Source organism: Cygnus olor, chromosome 3, assembly GCF_009769625.2.
Source record: "Cygnus olor isolate bCygOlo1 chromosome 3, bCygOlo1.pri.v2, whole genome shotgun sequence".
Lineage (NCBI taxonomy): Eukaryota > Metazoa > Chordata > Aves > Anseriformes > Anatidae > Cygnus > Cygnus olor.
This window is the reverse complement of record NC_049171.1, coordinates 91,458,280-91,475,445: the sequence shown is the minus strand read 5'-3', so window position 1 is coordinate 91,475,445 and position 17,166 is coordinate 91,458,280.

The following is a 17,166-nucleotide window of genomic DNA, read 5'->3' as shown; positions in this document are numbered from 1 at the left end:
TGTTTTTTTTTTTTTTTTTTTAATCCAGATTGGTCTGTTTAAGCCCTAGTAGAAGTTACAGTCAGCATTTACTAAAAAGAAACATTGAAGAATCCATTTCCTTCTTGTATTTTCTTTGGTCTCTATTTTTAGTATAAAAGCTCATTTTAGCAGATAGGAAGGGATGTATATTTCATTTTGCTAATACTGTTTTGGCTATTATAGACCTAGTGTTAAGGCTTCGAAAGTAAGAGCTTAAAAGACATAAGTTTCTTGCTGGATCTTTAAGTCCAATAGACTGAATCTGAGGGCACTTCATCAAGGGAATTTTTTAGTGTATCCATATCGATCATCTGACCATTGATACGTTTTAAGTGAAGTTGAAGATTAGAGTTAAGGTTTACTTAAGGGTGGATAACAAAAGAAGGATGTAAATCCTCTTAATCTTTTAGCCTTTGCAAACATCATCCCTCCTTCTTGGTGCATATTCTGAAAAAGATACAACACAGAACTGGAATCCTTATTCTTTACTTTTTAAAGGTCCAGTCATTAGCCTAGGTTTTGTAATTTTGTAATGAGCACCAAAATTGTGAAGTATTATGTACACCCTTCAGATACAAGTGTTCATCAGCATCCAGTGAAATCAAGAAGATTCATCAGTTAGCCAAAAATTATTTGCCCTTTCATTTTCAAACTATGTACTTAGTTTCTACCCAAACTTCAGTCTTAGATATAAAGAAAACCTCAGTACAGTTGTGTGAAATTTGGTAATCCTAAACTCTCTTACAATAACCATGTGTACCACAGACAAACAAGCAGAAATCTGGAATCACTCAAATCTTATTTTCCTATCCTCTTATATGAGCACTGACACCATTATGAGCTAAAAATATGAAACAGGTGATACTATCTGCTCTACAGCGTTTCACAATGAATCGCGTGTCATTAATTACGTTTGACTGATTAGGTACTTCTGAGGTAGGTACCATAGAGAACCTGACAAGAAACCTATATTTTTGGGTTTATTTACCTTTCTCTCTCCTCCTCTTCCCATCCACCACCCCTAATAAAGCCTAAAAATGATAGCTGGGTGGCTGATATACACTGAATATACTGACCTTCTTGACATGAATTGTGAACCGAGAGAAGGAAAGTAAATTTTATCCCCCAAAACAAGTACTCCAAAACACTAGTTTTGAAAGACCTTTAGTGAAAAAGGTTAGCTGAGGAACTCAGCAAGTGAATAAAAAATTGCAATAGAAACACTGCACACTACTGCATACATATATATGAATATGTCCCAGGATGTACAGAAACACCGAGAGGCAGCCTGCCTAGCAGGAAGAAACTTTCCCTAGATTTCACCATGGTCTGTTAGCTCAGTGATAACTGAAAACAGATGGGCAGTGCCTTCTCTAAGCATAAGTCACCAGTCCTTGCTGATGGCATTCCCCACTTTGGGTTAAGCAGGTTCTGAGAGCTACTCAGGCTTGCTTTTAGCGAGCCTACCACTGTGTTCATTCCTTGCTTGTGTTGTGAGCACATAAAGGTGACCTGTCCCTGTGCCAAAGGTAAACGTGGTGAATGTCCCTGCTGACACCAGTCCTCTTCCTAGCTCAGCATACCATGAGATCCCCAATTGGCCATCATGTCCTCTCCTGTTTCAAACCTTTGTTTCTAAGTCCAAATTACAGTGTAGCCTAAAAATTGAGGTTGGTACTAGCTGCACCAGACAAAGTATTTTATTTTTTTATTTTTTTGAATTCACACCCACACAAATGTCCATACTTCTAGCCTGGCTAAGATTTTGTAATATAATGGTTTTGCAAGACTATAGTACTGCACTTTTGCTGACTTCCACCTTCAAATGCTTGACATCCTGCCCTCTGGAAGGAAAGGCCTGGCAGAGTGAAGGACATCAGGTCCTTCCTACCATCCAACACAGGGCCCCAGGAGGGAATTCTGTTTCTGCTGGTGCAGCTTTGGCATGGGCAGAGCTGCAGTCATGTATGAGCACAAAGAGGAGCAGAATTGTTTCAGTGAGAAACTCAGGAGTACTTCACAACCTCAGACTTAATTTCCTTTGATTAATGCCTTCATTGTACTGAAGCAATCAATATGCCAGTCTGGGGGGAGAAGAATGACAATTTTCCCTTCAACACAAAGACTTGGGAATGAACAATGACAAGTTCAGACTGATTGATCCAATAGAAACTTCCATCTTCCTCTAAATGCTGTCTTGCTTCACTGAGAACAAAGTGATATGCATGCACATAATTAATAAAGTTAATAGAGTTTAGTGCCATTCTTAATATTAAAAACGACTTATTTATAGAGGCGAAATTCAATTCCTCATGTTACTTCTGATACAGGTACATATCTTACACACTTGATTTTACCATGTTAACAAATGATTAAGAGCCAGTACCATCATACACTAATATGGTAATAAACATTTATGTGGGATGCTTTATGGATATAAACTGCCACGGTAAGGTAGTGAACCAGTAGCTGGAGCCTAAGTTACACACACACACAGGCACAGAAAATATGAAAAGAAAAATGTGTTGGGAAAGATACTGCTTTTTCAAATGGAATTAATCTCACTGTGTATGTGTTATTACTTATAAAACATAAATGATGATCTTGACAATGCAAAGCCCCCATCCTAGAATTACGTGTGCTTTCGCTGATTTACAAAAAATCCACAGAGCATCAACAGCTCCTGTAGAGCCACTTGTAAGTACTGCACACTTTACAGCCTTCCTGATTAGGCTGGCATATGTCCACAGAGCTAATCCTGCTGAAGAGCCCTATCCCAGCTTCAGCCAGCTTTTTCTTTGGGCCAACTCCCACTGGAAAATTGGAGTTCTCCAACAGGCCAAGAAGGGTAACAGATCCAAGCTGTGGATGAACCCATCTGGAACTAGAAGTACATGAAAGAGAAAGACTCTTTCATGAAATGTCTTACCAGCTACTCAGCTTCCCTTGGGGTGAGGTTACTTAAATTTAATCACTTCTGCTGAAAATTACCTCGACAGAGTGATCTTGAGACAGATCTCCCTAGAAAACATGGCCCAAACTATCAAGAACTGTAAGGATAAAAAGGCATCATCATGAATTCCCCTAGGCCTAGGTAGGGCTTGAACAGCTCTTGGCCAGCGACACCCCAAACCCTTAGGAAAAACTCCTGCCCGAGTCAGCTCCCGCAGATTAGAGACCACAGAGCATTCTACAGTCCAGTGCCATGGGTGCTTCCCTCTAAGGTCTTTATTTCTTCCCTCTGCTCTGCTGGATGTGACCTACTTAAAACCAGCTCTAGAGAGGAGGAGGGAAAGCTCATGTCAGCCATGCAAATTAGGCTGATTTATATTCTGATGCAATCAGCCACAATCACGAAATTCACTTAGCTGGGTGAGGACTCCAGCTACTTTGTTCAATTATGCAATTATCATATTCCATTTAATCCCCAAATCAATTCCTGTATTTAGAATTATTTAAGATGCTTCAGCAATTACACCCAATTAGGTTCTATCAGTAAAGTAAATAAATGCTGCGACGTGCCAATCAGATGGATGCAATGGCAGCTGAAGGGAAAGAAACTCCCAAGTCCTGTGCTGTGGGGAGGATATAAATGACTGCTTGGGTGCTACAAAGCCCTTTGCTCCTGTGCTGGTGAGATGAAAGTCACACAAGGCTAAAAATGTTGTTAATATTCTGTCACTTCAGGGATGTGCCACCTCAAACAGCTGCAAAGGTTATGACCACTTTTTTTGTTGGATCCCTTGACCATTTCACGGTCAGGATCTTCTATCCTGCCTGTAGAGGGGGAGTTTCAGACCAGTTTCAGAAGAGTGGAGGCAATCAAGGGTAGGCTGTCTTAGTATAAGTGACCAAACCTGTACCAATGATGTGTTTGCAGGACTGCTATGCAGGCTCTCTGGTAGGATGGGGTAGGAAAGCATCTCCTCCAGCCTTGTGTGATCTTACTTCTCCGCTGGGCTGTTCCAGGGGCTGCTTGCTCACTCCTGACTTCACTGAGCCTGCAGTTGCAGATAGCCTGACACCACTATGAACGTGCTTTGCTATAGGAAGTGGTAACAATTTGGAAAATATCACCTCTAATTTTTGGACATTTTGTGTATTTCTTGTAGCTGTTACTTCATATCAGCTTGGATATCTGGCTTTCAGGGACAGAAAATGATTTATTTAATGACATCCCACACTGCCTTGCAGAGCAACAAGTTTTAAAACAGGACTGTAATACCAAAATACATCTTTCTACAGCTTGAACTAAAGAGCAATTCCCCCAGCTGGTAGCATGAGCAAACTATTATCTCTCATACAGTTTAAAAGAAATATGATGCGACGTACAAAACTACACTGTTTTCACTAAAAAGCAGCTTTATTTAACAATAAAGGTTATTTTATCATCTGTACCCATATGTTGCACTGAAAAATGACAGACCTAAATGTCTGGACAGCATCTTTTTTCATCTACTGAGCACCAATGCCATGCAAAATATACTTCACCTGCAGAGCTGCTGGGGGGTGGAGGGGGGGGGATTACTGGTGAACACCACGTAAATGTGAGCTGAAGTAACTGCTGCAAACTGTTAGGTTCAGCAGAGCCATTACAGTTGCTGGGTTTAAAGGTCACTATGTAGTAGCCTTTGATCCTGGCAGAGATAGTGAAGTGTCAGCCTTGTAGCTGGGGTCCAGGGCTCTACTCCTCTGCTCCCACCAGCCCTGGCTGGTGCCCGGTGTCCTGGCTTGCTCTTGGCTTGGCTGGGGACAGCTGCTGAGAGAAGAGGCTGCCTGTAGTCTTTCTGATCAGCCCCCTGTGCACAAAACCCAGCACATGCCCATTTTTGTTGTTTATGTTTCTCCTGGATAAAGCAAAAGAAGCCTGAAACTCTTTTAATTTAAGCTGGTATAGGTCAGGAATGACTCACTGGGCTCAGTGGGGTAAATGATATCAGCAATCAACCTCTTTGTACACTGCCCAGAGCATGTAATTAAGTAGCTAATGGTTAGTAAGCAATTACATTTAATCTGTGTTCCCGTAATTTGAAGTGTTATTGTGGGGGAGATTGTCTTTTGCTTTCAGCCTTTTGATTTGTCTTCCTGTTGGAAGTTGAGAAACATTCTCAAGTGAATGCTCTGCCTGCAGAAGAGTGGGCTTTCTGGCCGTGATGTCTATTGGTTCCCACCAGAAGTCCTGGACAGCCACTGGTGAACAGCTAGGTGCAAAGATTTGCTCCTGGAAGTTCAAACACAGGTGGAAGGTACCTTCAATTCTTGCATTTAAGAGAGGGCTTAGCAGAAAGGATGTTTTTCTTAGACTTTTGGAGCAATTTCCAGTTTTTCTCTGACTGAGCTGGCAAAGGATGGCATTGGAGCCGAGAAAACACAGGGGCAGGGCACAGAAGGGTGAGGACATGAGGGCATCTTGACCTTAGAAGTTGGTCCTGTGCAATCTGACTTGTGACAGGAGAGGAGCCAAGTGTGTTGCTTGTCCATATTTTTTTTTTTTGTGGACAAACAACAGATTTGTTATATGAAATATTTTCAAAAGAAAATGTGGGCCTATCAGGAGACAAGCAGGAAAGAAGAGTCAGAAATCAAGAAACTTTTCCAAGACCACAGGGAAAGTCAGGAAGCAAGATATCCCAACTTCTGCCCTTTTTGTGTACCACGATGAAAGAACATCTGCACAACAGCACCCTGCCAGCCGTTAGCTGGTTCCTGTGCACATCTGATTGTGATGCAGCGGACCTCAGCCCGCTGAACAGTGGTAATCTGCTGCCACATTATGTCATGGATTTCAGGAAACAAACAGGCAAGCTTGGAGGCAGGATTTTTCTTTACAAGCCCCACATCTACCAGAGTGAGCAGCTGGAGTGTTAACAACATTGTGATTTGCTGGCCATGGAGGATGGTGAACATTATAGATGATGTGTTGGGAGATATATTATGCACTCATCCACGTCCTGTGGATGATGCTGCAGTTACTTTGGTGTAGTTATTAAGAACCAGCCCAAATGATATTAATAGAATTACAACATTACTGCTTAATGATACTGTGCCATTTAAAAAGCATCAATAATGGCAGGATGACATTACATATATAGATAAGCCATTGAGTGTCAACAAACTAATGAGTTATATTTATATCCCCTTACAATAATGTTTATCGATGTGGTTGTGGAAAAAGAGGGAGACTGTATGTTTTATGGGCAGGCCTAATATTAGAACTAATTGGAGTTTGTGAGCCAGAACATCTCCCTGCATTAAAAATGTCTGCTGCAGAAATCAGATTCTTTCAATGGCTTTGCTCTGAGGCTGTTTGAGGGAGAATGCTTTAAAGAAAGAAATGTGGAAATGACTGATAAGTCAAAACCCATTTTCCCCATGCATGTTCTTTCTCAGTTTTGCATTATTTTGTCCTTCTGAAACAATGAGAGAGTTAGAAGTTTCTCAATGGATTCAACATTTTGCATGGCTTGAGCTAAACTAACACATCCTTCTTCCCTGTCTGCAAACTGTTATGAAGACCTCTCCTGAAATGATTATAAGAACTGTGGACCTAAGGACTTTATAAAAGCACCTGTTAGGAAGACTGGCAGTGAAGCACATTGTAGAAGGTGTCTCCTCAGACACCCAGCAGCATCCTGAGCTGGGCACACCATTTCCAGCCAGAAATCCTTTCCCAGTTTGGCAGAGCTTACTGCCTCAGTGGAAAGAGGACTGCTGTTATCAGGAAGGGTTTTGTGTGCAACTTGAACCTGAGCTATTTACAGATGCATCAGAAATGTATGGGGATGATCAGGGCTTGAAAAAAGTGAGGCAGTTCTTAACTAGCCACTGCTGAATACATAAGGCAGTCACCTTAGGCCTATTAAATCTTTTAATCGCTAACTCAATGCACGAACCCATGAACAGCACCAGGGAAGTGCTGGCACTTGGGTTACCTCTTTCTTAGGGAAGTGTCTCAGAACTAGGCTGTGGAGTTTTGCTACCTCTCCTCTTTGTGAGAACAGAGGAGATGCCTGGAAAAGAGAGGATCCTAGGAAAGAGATATGATTTTGAAGCTCTTAAGCCGAGTGAAGGGTGTTGAGTGCCTAGAATGCCAAATGTCCACCCAAATGGGGTTGTAGGCCAGATGGTCTTGCACTGAGGTACTCTGTTGTCTTCTGAAGTCACTCAATGGTTGTGATTTATATGAAATGATAATCTCACTCCTTTCAGAGGCATGTGTTTCCATGGCAAGAAGTGACCTTATGTCTTATACTCAGCTAGATAGGTATAATATAAAAGGACAGAACAATCTGTGCTATTTTGCAGTGCCTGCTGCCTCTGGACAGAAAACAGGGAAAAACTCTGGAAATTAGGGCTCTGAAGCAAACTTGTCTCCATGGTAGTGCTCTACCTCTGCAGGATCTGATGGGGCATCCAAGAGCTGTTCTTTGTTGTATGCTTGTAGTGGGACATGTGGGAGTGTTGGTCAGACTTATCCATGGTTGTTGGCTTTTCGGTAGTGGATCGAGTGACTTCAAGTTAAGAAAGAAACCCAGTCTTTGACTTCTAATATTGTCAGCCCTGTGCTAAATTTTATAAAATAAAATGTCACCTGAAAATGCAGGTAGATTCCATGAAAATCCTGAGAAAACCTAATTGTAAAAGGTTCCTGACAGCAATATCTGAACTGGTTACCTGCTCAGCTTATGGATCCCCCAGTGTACCAGAGCAACAGCACCCTCAGAGGGGAAACAGCAACCCCCAAGCTGCTTCCACGTGTTGATTTCTGGGCAGCTCATAGTGTCTCATCACTGGTACAAAAGGCTCTAGCTGGCAGGTATGTGCTCCTTGTGAAAGGCTGAAGATATACGGATGCTGTGTTAATGTTTGACCTTTATCTCTGTGTAACAATGGGGACATTTATTACAGCTTCCTTCACTCTGCACACATTTCTATAAAAAATAATGGGGCCCTACACTGGTGCCTCTAGTTTTTCCTTGTATCTGAAAAGTGATTAATGCAACAAAGTAGCTAATTAAACATTTTGTCAGTGTGGCATTCAGAAATAATTGAGATTTCTAATGATAGCGCCGTGATAAATGAAGGAGTTAATGTATTCTGATGGCACCCAGACAATACGGATGAAACAATCAACCGCATCTTGGTTCCTTGTCTGAGCATCTCTGTTTCCCCTCCCTGAATTCATATTACTCCTCTGGGCAGAGCAGATCATGGGGCTGAAGAAGCTGAGATCTGCCACAGCTGGGTACTGCAGCAGGGACACCCTGAGAGCAATAAGCAGCTGGTTGTGCTCTTCCCTGCTTCTTGGTGTATCTTGCCCCCAGGAACAGGGGGATGCAGACTCACAAGCACAGGTACCACACAGCCAGATAAACAAGAGGAAGCAGAACTGCCAGCTGGCTGGAGCAATATGAGGCTTTTATTTTTTTTATTTTTTCTCCTCTGCTGCTGACAAGCTAAAAATAAAAATCCAACTGTGGGAAGGAAAGGATAGCTGATGAACTTTAAGGGACAGAGTCTGCACTGCTGTGCTGGTGTAAATACTGGCTTGGTCTGAACGAGCCACCCTGCACATGCACCTGGGCATAACCTGCTGCAGAACTTGGCCCCGAAATACTGTAGAGAAGCAGATTTTGCTGCAGCTGTGGGGTGATTTTGCAAACAAAGTATGTTAATTAAACTTTGAACGGTGTTTTTATTAAGAATCTGTGAGTAAATGTGGTACTTTATCTCTCTCCTGGTGTGCACATGAATTTAATGCTTGCAGAGTGTGTTGGCAGACTTGGAGGCTGAATTGATTGTTCATGGTGTGCTAATCCTGCCCCCACTGCTGGTGCTGTCCCCAAATTGTGCTCTGTCAGCATCCCAGGACAAAGATGTTTATCCACAGAGGGGGCTTGGCCTTGGGAAATCAACAGGATGATAATTGTGCTTTCTCCATTCCTTTTCCTCTTTCCATCCTGACACTCTAATTCTAGATTTCAAAAACTTTTCCAGGCCAACACTTCACTGAATCTAAGCCCATACATGAAAAATAGTGCTTTTGACAAATCAGTATTTTGCAATGAAAAGCTGATTGCACCAAAACATTTCCTGACCAGCTATAGTGAGGACAAAGTCATTAATATATGCCTTCCAGCCTGCTTTGTTTCAGGTGTCACAGGAAGATAAATGCACTAAAGCTTCTCCCGCTTCAGGTGATGTGCTCAGTTGCTACTCAGCAGGGATGTGCAGGGTTTGAGACCAAAAGTGATTGTGGAGATCCAGGCAGGAGCTCAGTAGCTGGAGGTGGCTGATAGTCACTGCTGCTCTTGGTCAAACACGGGCTAGAACTGCTGCTGCTTTCAGAGCAGTGGGTGTGGGGACTGGCGGCTGGGAAGGGATGGTGCATCCTGCTTTGGGCAGGGGTGGTTCTGCCTCTCCATGCCTTCATCTGCCAGAGGTAAAGGAAGCTGTTATGGCGATAGCTGGCAGCTGCTGTGAACATTAGTGTTGCAGGTTGGCACTTTTCTGCAGGCTTTCCTATGGAAGATGAAGGTAATGGCTTTCCCTTTGGTCTTCAGGGGTCCCCAGAGATCAATGCAAGCTCGTGTGTTGTCATGGTTTGTACATTGTGGGATTGGAAAGATGTGACCATGACGAAAATTCACCTTCGCTCCCTCCCCGCCCCTGAAATTATTTCTAAAGATACCGTGATGATTGCAGCAATGTTGCTAATTCTTTGCATTTGAGATGCATGGAAGAATAACAGCAAAAAATAAATAGAAAAAGAGCCCTCAGGTGCAGAGTCTTAACATTAAAGCATAGCAGTGTTTGGCATTTGCTGGTGTTTATCGTATTCCACAAACATGATTAACACACTGCACTGCACAGTCCAATGCAGTGTCAGAGGGTTTTGACAAAGTCTTCAACTGCATGTCCAGGTGAAGATTTGACCCTGAGTGATCACAAGCATTTACAAGGTGTCAGGTGAAAGGCGTTATTGAAGAAAATGCCTTAACTGAAGACACGAGGACTCCCATTGTTAGCTTCAGGGCAGGAAACACTGAAAACACAAAGTGAAACTAAAGGGCAGCACTTCCTGAAGCAACAAAGCATATATTTTGTTCCACAGTACATAACAGATCCGTGGAATTAACTGCTACAGGATAGATTTTTGCAAAGGGTTCAAAGGACTGGTAGAGCCAATGGTGAAAAATAAAGCTGTCCATTTGCCAGAGCTGACTCTGTTAGAGATGGCATCCACTGTTCATTTACCATTTATCCATGAGGAACTTCCATCTTTAACTGGGGGTTTCACTGCAGCAGATGCTATACTGGCACATGGAGAGAGTCAGTCCCAGCTGCATGGTATTAAAAATTTACATAACATGCGCAAAGAAGAGATGGAAGTATTGGTAGCCAAATGCCACTGTAGTTCCTTCTTTTCTGTACTGTTTTTTGACATTTATTTATTTATTTCTAAGCAAAAAGGGGCTGTAGAAGAAACTTTCCTTGTAAATAATGACATACCCAAAGAACATTCAGAAACTAGGGAATAGTGGAAGGACATTACTTTTCCTCTGACATTGCAGGTGTTTTTTGGTAAAGGCTAGACAAAAGGCACTGTAGCATGATACAAAATTTTTGTTTCTGTTTATAGAAAGTAAAACATGGGGAAAAACTGTGGGGAAACAGGGCAGCAAAGACAGTGTTCATCAAATAGTGTTTTATTTCCAGTGCTGACCACTCTAACATTGAGATTTACCTGCTGTGATAATGAGACTGCTTTTAAAAAGTCACGGGGCTTTGAAATGGTAATTGTGGAGGTCTATGTAATATGTTTTCAGTTGTTTAATCCTTTAGGATTAATACCAAGTATTAAATATAGGATTAAATATAAATACATACTGTATTCTGGGCAGTAGCTGGTGCAGCCAGCCCAGCCTTCCTTTGCAGTTCCTCACTATGTCACTATTCTGCATGTGGGAGGGCTGTGCCATGTCCTCAGGAGGGATTAGGCCCCATTAGAGCTGGGGAGGCACCAACAGTTGCCCCATGCCCAGCTGCTGCCGAGAGGAACCCATTTTGGAGCTGAGCAAGGCACAAGACATTCACTCATCCATTTTCAGCCTCCAGAGTTAGTTACAGCCCACTGCAGAGGTACAGTCTGTCTGAATACCTCCCCCAGACTGTTTATTCAACACAAGCTGAGAACAGACACTTAAGGGGCGGTTCTCCTGGCTTTCTGATGTCACTGAAAGGAGAGGTAATGCTGGAGTGAGTTGGGAGCATGGGAGTAGAAACCCAGCATAGATACGGACAGGAGCCAAGGCAACTCATCTCTGCCTGGGACAGAAACAAGTCCCCAGGCCTGACATCTGAGCACTGCCTGCTTTCCATTTGAGTGTCCCAGGAGACCTGAGTTGTCTTTTCCTCACAGGGGGAGGACGTATCGGCACAAAAGTGCCTGATGCTGAGATAATTTGAGGAAATGGAAAGAAGAGGGCTATTTACCCATCTGGAGATGCTTTTATTTTCAACTGCTATAATTTTCAACTGTCTCAATGAATTTAGGTCAGAGCGCCTTCTATGCAGCTTAGTCCAGACAATATCAGGCTGTAGAGAGCACTCGTTGGGTGTCATCAGGGTAAGGGTGATGGCATTTATAAGTACTTCTGTTGCTCCACATTTCATGTGCAGACACTCTCTGATGTGATGAAATGTGACAAAACATGGCCAAATGTGACCAGACACAGCCCAACCTCCATGCTCTGGCTGCCAGCAAGCCTCTGAAACTGGTCATTGCTGCTTTCTTTGCTCCCAGTGAACACGGGGAGAAAGAGTTTAATGTCTCCTCTGTTAATAAGATATTGCAAAAGGAGCTAAGCATCAGTGGAAATAACAGAAGATTTTGGATATAGAGGAAGTTAGAAGATGGCACCCAGGCTTAAGACTGAGAGTTCACATATGGGTTTTGTCAGCAGATAGTTACTGGTTGCTAATACATCTGTTAGATGGTAAGGTCTCAGTTTTCCAGTGACTGGGTGACCCCTCAACAAAAGGTGCTTTTTTTCCTTAGAGGGATCTCCAGTGCCAGGGTGCTTCTATCTCCTAAGAGGATAATTCGTGTGAATAAGCACATGTGAACCTAGCAGCTGCCTTTCCCCTGACCTGAGTGTCTCTCCTACCAATGTTTCTCTCCCCTCCCCTCTTTTTTTTTTTTTTTTTCTGGAGTCCCAATCTGTATCTCTGCCTTTAAATCTCCTTATCACTAAAAGTGATCCATATCATGTGATTCTCCTGTCTGAAGCTAAGCCATTTTTTTTCAGGACTCACATGTGCCTCAGGCATTGATCTGGTCTCATCTCAGCTGGCTTTGAGAACCTCTCCATGAGGACCAAGCACAGTGATTCTGGCTTGAAGCAGCATGGACTTAAACATGAGCCTTGAAGGCACAGGCTTGCTTGGTATAAAGACCCCTTAAATATGCACATACATGTGTGGGTACACACACCCACTCACGCCTGTGGGTTTTTTTCTCAATGAGTATTTTAGTCTTTTTGTCTGGGGAAAAAAAAAGTCTTAGGTAAACAAAACAAAACCATCAGATAATTATTGCATAGAAAATGTGCTGCACCAGAAACCTAATTTCTATCATAAGACTAAACCAATGGGAATTCTTCTAGCAGCTCAGAGAAACTTCCTGGCTTTTTACTGATCCTTTGAGTGATGAGATCCCTACTTCTGATTCTTTCCTTAATGCTATTTTTGGCTGTTGCATATCACCATTAGGGCACAATACAGATTGAGGATTAGCTTCTTGTGTCTGTAGTTCAGACACAAACTTCAGGTAGAGCCTTTCTCTTTCTTTCAGATGTAATCATGAATATTCATGGCTTTGTCAAATACTGTCCAGGTGTTCACCTATAAATATTCACAAATCATTGTTGTGTGTGAGCATAAATCTGCATTATCTAAGCATGAATGTGAAATTGTCCAGATAGATCATGAATATTCATTGTTTAAATAGACTCTGAATTGCCCATAAGCTGTCTCCCATTTTAGCAGCTTGATCTAATGGTTCTTTCACAATGAGTCCACAGCTTTACAAGTGACTGGTCAGAGCAGAGACAATAAAATTTATCATCGTGCACAGTGGTTACTCATGATGTTCTTTCTGATCAATGTACAAGGCAAGCACAAAGTCATTCTGCATTTTCCTTCTCAGAGCAGAAATGAGCAGGAACATGGTCCTGTGAACCTCCACCCCAAATTCCAAATTGTATGTATTCACCCTTAATTTTCTCTAGGCTCCACCTTTAGAAGTCAGAGCAAGACTGTCTTTCTCCTAGAATTGCAGACAGTATATGTGGGGCTTTGTTACTTTGTAGTGCTGTAAAGGACCAGCTCTGGTGCCAAGCAATGAAGAATTAACCCCAGAAAGTCTAGAAGAAGGGCAAGACCCAGCTAGTTTCTGTGGTTGTTCTGGAGCTATGGTGGAAACTAGGAGAAGGGAATTTATTCCTGGACCATTTGAAGGCTATTTTCTGCCATTTGGAAGTCAGCAGTAGTAAATAATATCTTGGCAATGTGTTTTTTTTTTTTTTTTTTTCCTCTATCTATCCAGAGCCCTTGTCTCACCTGATATGTATCTTCTATGTTTTTTGTTTTCTTTTTGTTGTGGTTTAGCCTGGCAGGCAGCTGAGCACCACACTTTGGGATGTGGGAGATAACTGGAAGAAGTTAAAACTCATGGGTTGGGATAAAGACAGTTTAATACGGCAGAAAAGGAAAGGAAAACAATAATAAAGAATACACAAAACAAGTGAAAACGCAATTGCTCACCACCCACTTACCCATGCCCAGCCTGTCCCCAGGCAGCTATAGTCCCCCCAAGCCAGCTCCCTCCGAGGTTTTATTGCTAAGCACAACTCCAAGTGGTATGGGACATCCCTTTGGTTGGTTGCGGCCAGCTGTCCTGGCTGTGTCCCCCCCAGCTCCTGGTGCACCCCCAGCCTGCCAGCTGGCAGGGCAGCATGAGGAGCTTGACTCAGTGTAAGCACTGCTCAGCAACAACTAAAACATCAGCATTTTTTTTCTTCTAAATCCAAAATGCAGCACCGTACCAGACACCATGAAGAAAATTAACCCCATCTCAGCCAAACCCAAGACACTTTTTAGTTTTCTTCCCCCAGAAAGAAGATGATGATGGCTGGGTGACTTGTAAGTATCTACCTGTAGATGTCTAACCTTAGAAGAGCTGCTCCCACTTGCCTCTGTTGCCTTTTGGTGTAGTGAGTAGTGTTTGTTCTTCTTTCCCATGAACTGAGGACAAGTACTTTACGACATGAGGAGTTTAGAGATGGAAATAGTAAAACACGGGAAGAAGAGGCATATGGGTACTGTAGATATATTGCTAGAACAACCCAGACTGCCAGAAATGGTAGATCAGAGCTTAGCCCAATAAAACTAGTGTGAACTTGACTCACTGACCCAAAATTGTGGTCAGATTTGGCCTTCCAAGGCGCTGTTGAGTGAGAAACTGCATGAAAGTGCACTGATAGTAGATCTCCAAGCACAATACTGGAGCAAAATATGCCTTTCTGCCTTGCATATCTTGCAAGGCTGCAGTTTTATTTTTTACCTCTGTCTTTGGGAGTCCAGGAAGGCAACAGCCACAGGAGCAGGGGAGATGAGATGGTACATGTGTACACTTAAGTTTTCAGTGCCCAGCAGTAGGTATCAGTGACTTCATTGAAGAAATAGTCCTGGAAGTTCCTGCTCCACTGCAGTTTACCTAAATCTCACAACATTCTGGTTGCCTCCACCTCAGATATAACCAGCATAGCCAACCTTTGCATTTCCTTCATCACTCCTGCTTTATTTCCTCTGTTAATGCTCTCTGGGTAGTGTGGGATGTGTATCACCAGTAAAAACACAGCGGTCAGGCTGGGTGAACTCCATCAGGATTCCTCTAGCGCCCATTTACTTTTGTCCTTGAGAGAAAAGACAATTGTGCTATGTCAATCACGATATTGTAAAAGCTTGGAGTCCTTGAATGCTTCTGCCTAAAAATACACAGATTTTAGGAAATAGGCTACCAGCATTTGTTCTGACAATACAATACTTTTAATGTGCTTTTTCCTTGATGGAGTCTTTCTTGTGGAGGGACTGATTGTGGTGGATGTTGTCTGAGATTGATCATTAATTAAATGTTAATATCTGTAGCAATAACAACATGGTAGAGTTCAGAGGAGCATGTCCCATCACTGGAGGAGATATGATTTACATGTGAAATGAGAATCCTTGACCTAGATATCAGTCTTACCTAATTGCTAATGCCATTTGTTTTCTCTCTCACTGCAGAAAGTCAGGATGCTGTATTTTTTGGTTCACTTTTCTGTTTTAAGGAAGTGTAATTGGGTCTGTTAGAAAGCAGGAGGCAAATACAGATAAAATTCCTAGATATTCAGTCAGATGCCTGTTTTCAGGATCTGCTTCCTTTGCTCCAGCTTAAATGACCTGTTCAAATTCTTTCCTTTTTTTTTTCTTTTTTGTTCATTTACAAAGATGTCTGTGCTTTGTGCTAGTGATTTGCTGAAAACAAAAAAATCATAAAAGCTTGGACAGACAAGAGACATAGGCCTCATTGAATGCAAGGAAGATACTGTTTGGCATTAAATGGCACCACTTTGTGTGTCACCTTTGGCTGACAAGAGAACAGAGTGTCTTAAAATCCCTTCAGGGGAAGATAAGGGTCAGGGAAAAAAAAAGGAAAAATGGTCTGAGACAAAGCAGAGAAGAAAAGTTTACTAACTCATGCCTGCAGGATGGTGATGTGCTGAGTTGCTTCTTTAAAGAAGGAACTCCAAAAAAAAAAAAAAAAGAAAAAAAATAAAGATTAAAAAAAAAAGATAAAAAAAAAAAAAGCAGTATCTTGTCTTCAGGGAAAATGCTTATAAATTAAAGCCCACAGCCCACAGGAACAAAGATGATCCTGACGGGACCCTGCTCATGCCCCTGGGGCCACCAGCTTTAAGGTATGTACCTACAGCACCAGGATGGAAAGGGCCACATCTGTGCTAGGAATTGCAAACTGTTCTCAAGAGCCGTACATGACTTGGATGTGAAGAAGGGCAAGGATTACACCTCCTTGAGATTTGCAGAGCCTGAGCAGTGTAGATGCTAAGAAAATATCATTACTTTTAATAATGTGTCATATTTAAAGTGGCTACTTCACAGGTCACTTCAACAACCTCAGAGAACACTTGGCTGTGTCTAGCATGCGACAACTTGGGCTGGCAGCTGAGGAATTCTGCATGTCCCCAGAAAGGAATGTGACCTGGCAGCAGTTGGGGTGGAAGTTACCCAGGATAGTAAGACTGGCTGCAAAATCTACTGTGGGTGTCACCATGGCAGCATCACTACTTTGCAAAACCCCATTCAGGACCTGTTAAAGGGGTCAACACGGAATGCCAACACAGAAAAAACTGTTGAGCATAGCCTGGAATAGAGGACTGAACCACAGCATGTAAAGGTTATGCTGTACCTTTCCTACCTTATTGTACAAAAAAATGCATGGAAAATATTCTCAACTGTGCTTAAATCAAGGACTCCCAAGCTTCCCTTTTGGGGAACTATACTCAAACCGATAGGTTATTAGGGAACTCATTCATCATATTAACATACACGTGTAGCAATGACAGCAATTGCTGTAAAGATAAGGGGAAAAGAGGAGGCTGCTTCTGAACATACTTATACAATCCTGCCTGTAATAAGGTGCTATTGTTTTTGGAAAACATGTGCACATCTCCTTTGGCCCCTTTTCATTCACTGTGTTCTAGTCTTTCCTTCTTCCAATGGTGCCCCCTTGGGGGAGTGAGGTAGCCGGAATTGCTGTGCCCCTAGCATGAGTCTCTGCCCCTGGGAGGAAATCCAAGTCTGTGTGTTACTTGTTCCAGTCAGAGCTTGCCACATAGCATCCATGTTTCTGGAGCATTACACTGAATATGGCTTCTGACCCTTCTTTCATTAACATGTATTGTCCTCTCTCTGTGCTCAAGCCCATGAAGCTGTGAAAAGGGATGTGGATAGCCTTCCTGCAGAACAAGCTGTGATGGAAATGACCCATTTAACCATTAATCTAGAAAGTGTAAGAAATCT